This window comes from Panthera tigris, chromosome A2 (assembly GCF_018350195.1).
Source record: "Panthera tigris isolate Pti1 chromosome A2, P.tigris_Pti1_mat1.1, whole genome shotgun sequence".
In the NCBI taxonomy this organism is placed as follows: domain Eukaryota; kingdom Metazoa; phylum Chordata; class Mammalia; order Carnivora; family Felidae; genus Panthera; species Panthera tigris.
In genome coordinates this window covers 143,777,595-143,783,436 of record NC_056661.1, presented here as the reverse complement: position 1 = coordinate 143,783,436, position 5,842 = coordinate 143,777,595, and positions in this window count along the sequence as shown.

The window sequence follows — 5,842 nt, the reverse complement described above, 5'->3', positions numbered from 1 at the left end:
GCTGGCGCGGGCTGGGGCGGGGGCTGCTCTGCCTGCTGGGCTCGGGCTGGGCTCGGGCTGGGCTCGGGCTGGGGCTGGGGCGCTGTCGGGGCGCTGTCGGGGCGCTGTCGGGGTGCTGTCGGGGCGCTGTCGGGGCGCGACCGCGGGACTCGCAGCTCTGCGCTGCGCTGCTCTCAACTTGTCTCGCGCCCTGGCTGGTGGGACTCGGCTGGCCTCCTCGGCTCCTCGGCCGCGCTCTCTCTCTCTCTGTCTCTCTCTCTCTCCCTCCGGGGGCGGAGCAGTGCTCGGGAAGTGCGGGCCGGGCCGGGGCGGGGGGTTTAAGAAGCCCCTGGGGCCGCGCCCCCCCCCACGCCGCGCTTGCGGCCCCCGAGTCCACGTCAGAGCGCCGGCCTCCCAGGAATGCCGCCCGGCCCGCGGGTGGGGGCTGAGCCGAGCGGGCGGCCCCGCCTCCTTCCTCCCCTCCCCCCACAGGGCCCGGGTGGCGGGAGGGCTTCCCCCCCCCCCCCCCCCGCCCCAACACACGCCCCCCAGCCTCGGCCTGGGTCTGCGGCCCAGGCGGGCTCGGTCCTGCGCAGCCGCTCTGGGGAGGTGGATCGCAGAGCTGAAAGGCGAGGGGTGAGCGCACCCTATACCCCCAAACTGAGCGTCGCCAGACGGAGATGAAATACACCCCCTTCATACGCTGTGGGCCTAAAGACATAATGGGGAAACTGAGGCTAGTGGTTGGGGCAAAACACACTGAAGTCGTGCTGACAGAATTTTCTGGATGAATTGGTGGCAGGGCCGTTGACAGGGCCTGGGAGTCCTGGCTCCTGGCCCAGGGTATTGTCCACCTGCAGGGGAAAGGAAGTGTGTGTGCTTGTGTACAGATGGGCTGAGAGGAAGCAGGGACACTGCCTAGGCCGATTAGGAAGAAGGCTTGGGGGTGCTCCACTTTACAGGTAGAAAAGCCTCATTTGAAGCCCAAACCCAGGGTCCCAGGGGAAAGACTGAGGCTGCCCCTGACTCAGTGTCCCTGTCACCAGCCTGCTTGGCCTCATCCCCTCAGAATGAAGCTGAGCTCAGGAAGATAGTACCCAATGAGTCACACCGTGTCCCCCCTCCATGTCTGACTCAACCAAGGTGATGAGAGGGCAAGGAGAGACTGCCCGTTGTGCCAGGGAGCCCCCTGGGCAATGTGCCCATTTGGGCCGCAAGGCAGATCCTTCCAGCAAAAGGGCGGGTTAGCCAGACAGAAACAGGGAGAGCCTTGCCCAGAACAGCCAAGGGGAAACATGACGGGGCTGGTGGGCAGGGAGAGCCCAAGGGAGCCAGCCAGAAAGCCTAAGCGGGACTGGGCTCAGGGTAAGCCAAGGGCAGCTGGAGGCCTAGGGTATGGTGACAGCAAGGAAACTGAGGCACTCAGAGGAGCTGCTTGGAGTGAGGGGAAAGAGCTATCAAATGTACTTATATAGAGAATATATAGCCTGCAATTCTGTGTAGCGTACATGTATTCCATATCTCCTGGTACCCCTTTTAGGCCAAACTTCCTCAGCTGCCCCATCCCTTTTGACACAGTAAGGTAGGGCCAGACATTCCCCAACTCAAGCTGTTTGATGATTGACATTTGAGAAGGTTCTGGGACCTTCTAGGTGAATCATTCTATCTTATTCCTCTTCTACCCCCAGGCAGTGTGGAAAGGAAGAAGACAGTGGGCATCTTTGAGGGCTGTCTCTTCAAGGGCAGAATGAAGGCAGTCCCTGTTATGGAGTTCAGAAAAAGGGGGGTTTGGGGGGGGGGCAGTGCTTATGGCAAAAGGAGTCCATGAATGATTTCTTTCCCTTCTCATTAGGTGGGGGGGGGGGGGGGGGGGGAGTAGAGAAGGGACCAGAAACAGAAGAGGGACCTGCTGTGCGTGGCTTGGGAGGGGGGAGCTCTGGGGGCCCTGATAATGACAGGCGAGGTATAAATAGCTTGGGCCCTGCGGCTCATGTTCTGTCGGCTGCCTGTGACGAGGTGCTCAGGAATCCCACTCTCCTATTGGCACGCCCCCATCTCCAGAACTCTCATTCCCCCCCATGCCACCTTTGTCCCATGTCCAAAACCAACCATCAGGCATCAGTACTGACCATCTACTTGAGAGGCTGAGCTCTCCTGTGGAGAGATGCCCAGCTGGGGACACATGACACATAGCTCGGTCTCACAGGGAGGGAGGGGTGTGCGTGTGTGTGTGTGTGTGTGTGTGTGTAAAAACGTAGACATTTGACACCCAGCCTGAGGTGCCAGCTCAGGGTTCAGCGAGGTTGTCATTGAAGCCCGGATGAGGAAACTGAGGTACAGATCTGAGACATCTCTCCTGGGGAGGAGAGAGAGGAGTAGGGTGGGTTTGCTTGGAGCTGACAGCCTCTTTACAAACTCTAATGGCTCACAGTCCTGTTTTGTGGGCATTACCTGAGGTCCCCCCGTAAGTTGAGGGCATCCGTTAAGGAGGGGGGATTTCAGAGGGAAGCCGGTGAGTGAAGAAAGAACTCCCAAGTGTAGCCTACCCTCTCTTTGTCCCCTCTCTCCCTCTTCTCCTACCCTCCCTGCAAGAGAGGTTTGTGTGCAGCCCCAGAGGAGTAAGTGAATGGTTGGCAGACAAGGGTGCCCAGTGCCAGGGATGGTTCCCGGCATCCTTCTCACCCCCTCCCACAGAAACCCGAACCTGTTGCTCTCCAGGATAAATCGGGGCCTGACTCAGGCCCCAGCCAGCCAGTCATAGTCAGCCTGACCCAGGAGCAGGCTGGTGACTCAGCCCTGAATATAGCCCATGAGCCCAGGCACAGCCATCAGTGCTGGAACAAACCGTGCACAATGCTAGTCCTGGGGCCTGCCAAGTGGGCCCCCCCCCCTCCCTGAGGAGGGCTGATGTGCTCCTCCTCCCTGAGTCAGGCAGGGGCGCAGAGAGGGGTTTGCAGGGGGTTTCATCAGCTGAGTATTTGGGGCAGAGCTGGCTGGGGCCATACGCCTTTTATAACCCCCTGACTCACCACCCACTGACCTGTCTCAAGAGACCAGGTTGCCTGGCTATTCACCTGGCCCTGCCTTTCCCACCAAGGGGCACTGCTTGTCAGCCACTGACTTTGGCCATGGTTTGGGGTGAGCAGAATCTAAGTGACGAGGTCCAACGGGCTGTTTGAAAATCTTGTTTTTCTGGAGTTGGGGACATTTCCAGAGTCACCTATGAGGATACCAGGTTGGCCAAGTTCATAGTTGGCACTTTGATCAGTCAGTGATACTGACTGTGGCCCTGACTTATGTGCCAGGGACACTCTGGTAGGATAGAAAGATCTATAGCCCTCTTCAATTCTGGCTCTGCCACCTCTGGCAGGTAATATAATGATTTGGGGCTTCAGTTTCGAATCTGTAAAATGGAGTTAATAGTACCCTTGTAGGAGATTAGGAGATTTTTTATGTGTGAAGATGAGAAGAGAGAGCATGCGAGGTGATTAGCTCGGTGCTTAGCAGCTAATAGGTGACCAGAAAAAGTAAGTTTGTTTCCTGTGCTGGTGCCTTATGGACCACGAAGGTTCTTTTTTTTTTTTTTTTTTTTATTACATTTCTTTATTTTTGAGAGGTAGAGAGAGATAGAGCATGAGTGGGGGAGGGGCAGAGAGAGAGGGAGACACAGAATCGGAAGCAGGCTCCAGGCTCCAAGCTGTCAGCCCAGAACCCGACACGGGGCTCCAACCCACAAACCGTGAGATCATGACCTGAGCTGAAGTCGGATGCTCAACCGACTGAGCCACCCAGGCGCCCCTGGGCCACGAAGGTTCTAGTGAGCAGGCGCTTCCTCACAGCCATCCCTATCCCCTGTAGAGTCCGTTGCCGGGATCACTACACTGTTCTTCCCTCCCCTCCCCTCCCCTCCCCTCCCCTCCCCTCCCCTCCCCTCCCCTCCCCTCCCCTCCCCTCCCCTCCCCTTCCCTTCATCTTAACACTGCATCTGCCAGAATTGGAGCCAGACTACTTCTGATCTTTAAAACTACCCAGGAGTGGCAGGTGGTGGCCCGGGGAGAGCGAGCAGAGGGGCTGTTGTGCAGAAAGGGAACAGTCGTGCAGAGCACAGCAGTGGGCAGATGGAGGCCCCCAGGTGTTTGGTTCTAGCTGTACCTCAGCCTGGATGCATGCCTGGTGGTGGCTTCTAAGAGACACCCTTGTGGACTTAAAGCTAGCTCAAGTGGCTGTTCCACACTCCACACAGAGAGTCCTCTTTATTCTGGCAACGGTATATCAACAAGACCAGGAGGCACAAAGACCCAAATGATGAAGAGGATGGCTTTCTAAAATGAGCAAAAGGGCTGGGGGAAGAAAAGCAGGACCACTTTCCTGCGCATTGCTCAGGCTCTAGGCTCAGGCCTGGGAAGGATGGGATGCAGTCCTAACTGGAGGCCGACTGCCTCCCAGACCATGACCTCCATCTTGGCTTCTAATTCCAAGTTAAATCAGTGATCCTCACTGGTAAGTCATCTTCCAGTCCTTTCCACCACATATGTTCTCCAGCCGACTGGTGGCCGGACTAAAGTGGATTAAACACAGGGTCCCCCTACCTACACTCAACAAGCAAGGGGCCAGTGGTACCGGATGGGTTGTGAAGGAATTTCTTCAATTTAGGTTACAACTGAGCACATACAACCTAATGTCACTGAGGGCAGTTTTCTAATTCTAGTGCGCATACTAATCAACTGGGGACCTCGTTAAAATGCAGATTCTGTGTTGGTAGGTTTGATGTGAGGCCTGAGATACTGCCTAACAAGCTAACGACGCTGATGCTGCTGGTCTGTGGACCACACTTGGAATTGCAAGGAGCTAGGCCACCCCAAATCAGCACTGCCTTCAAAGAGGAGTCATTTAAAGGGAGAGAAAGGAATGCGTGGCAATGCCCTCAATCTGCCTAGGCGCAGCCCTGTTTACAGTGACTGATCACGATTTTAGAACTGGCCCCAGGCCCCCTAGGAAAAGGCCGGGGAAGAAGTGAATTCATTTAATGCTTAGCAGTGCCCACTACAGTACATGCTCTATAGGTACGTTACTTCGGACATTTGGGTGAATGGAACAAACTCCTTTGGCATCAGGTAGAAAAGAGGCAGAGAGGCGTTCCGGGAGACCAGTGGTCATGGCGCCATTTTGTCCACTGTGGCTTATGAATGCACTTGAGGGCTCTCCTATGGAAACATTCATATGGAACAACCAATCACAGAGAGTTCCACAGCAACGACGGCAAACAAGGACACTCATAAATTATCCTTATCATTCTACCTCCACTTTGATCCTCTCTCCATCCTTTGCCCTGCTCTGAATTCCAGGAGACTGACCTGTGTCACCTGGGCATCCCTGCTCTCTGGCTCGCAGCTGGGATCAGCCAACGAGAAGTGCCATTAGGAAACTGACAGGTGGGGGGAGAGGGTGTCAGGCTCTGACAAGGGCCGTACCCTTCTGTGGGTCCGGGGCCCCTTTCCAGTCCGCTAGCCCTGCCCTCCTCCCCTCTCCTTCAGGTCTGTGATGGGAGACACTGTTGCTGGTATCTGGGGATTTCACTATTCCTTGCTGGTTCTCTAACTCTGCCTGTGTACAGAGTCCCTTCATTTAAACACTCTTCAAGTTAAGGCTCTTGAGTGTGCCACCTGTTCACCGTCAGACTCTGCAAGACAGTAAGTCCTCTCTGAGAGCGAATCCCATGAGGCATCACAAGGGCAGAGCCACGAAGGCTCAGATGCAGATCTTCTCAGGGCACTCTTCTCACAGCAGATGGGTGTGGGCATGGACCTAAGGGCAAGTCCCTTGCCCCCCCTCACACAGTGTCCAGCTCATTCCATTTCTCTGT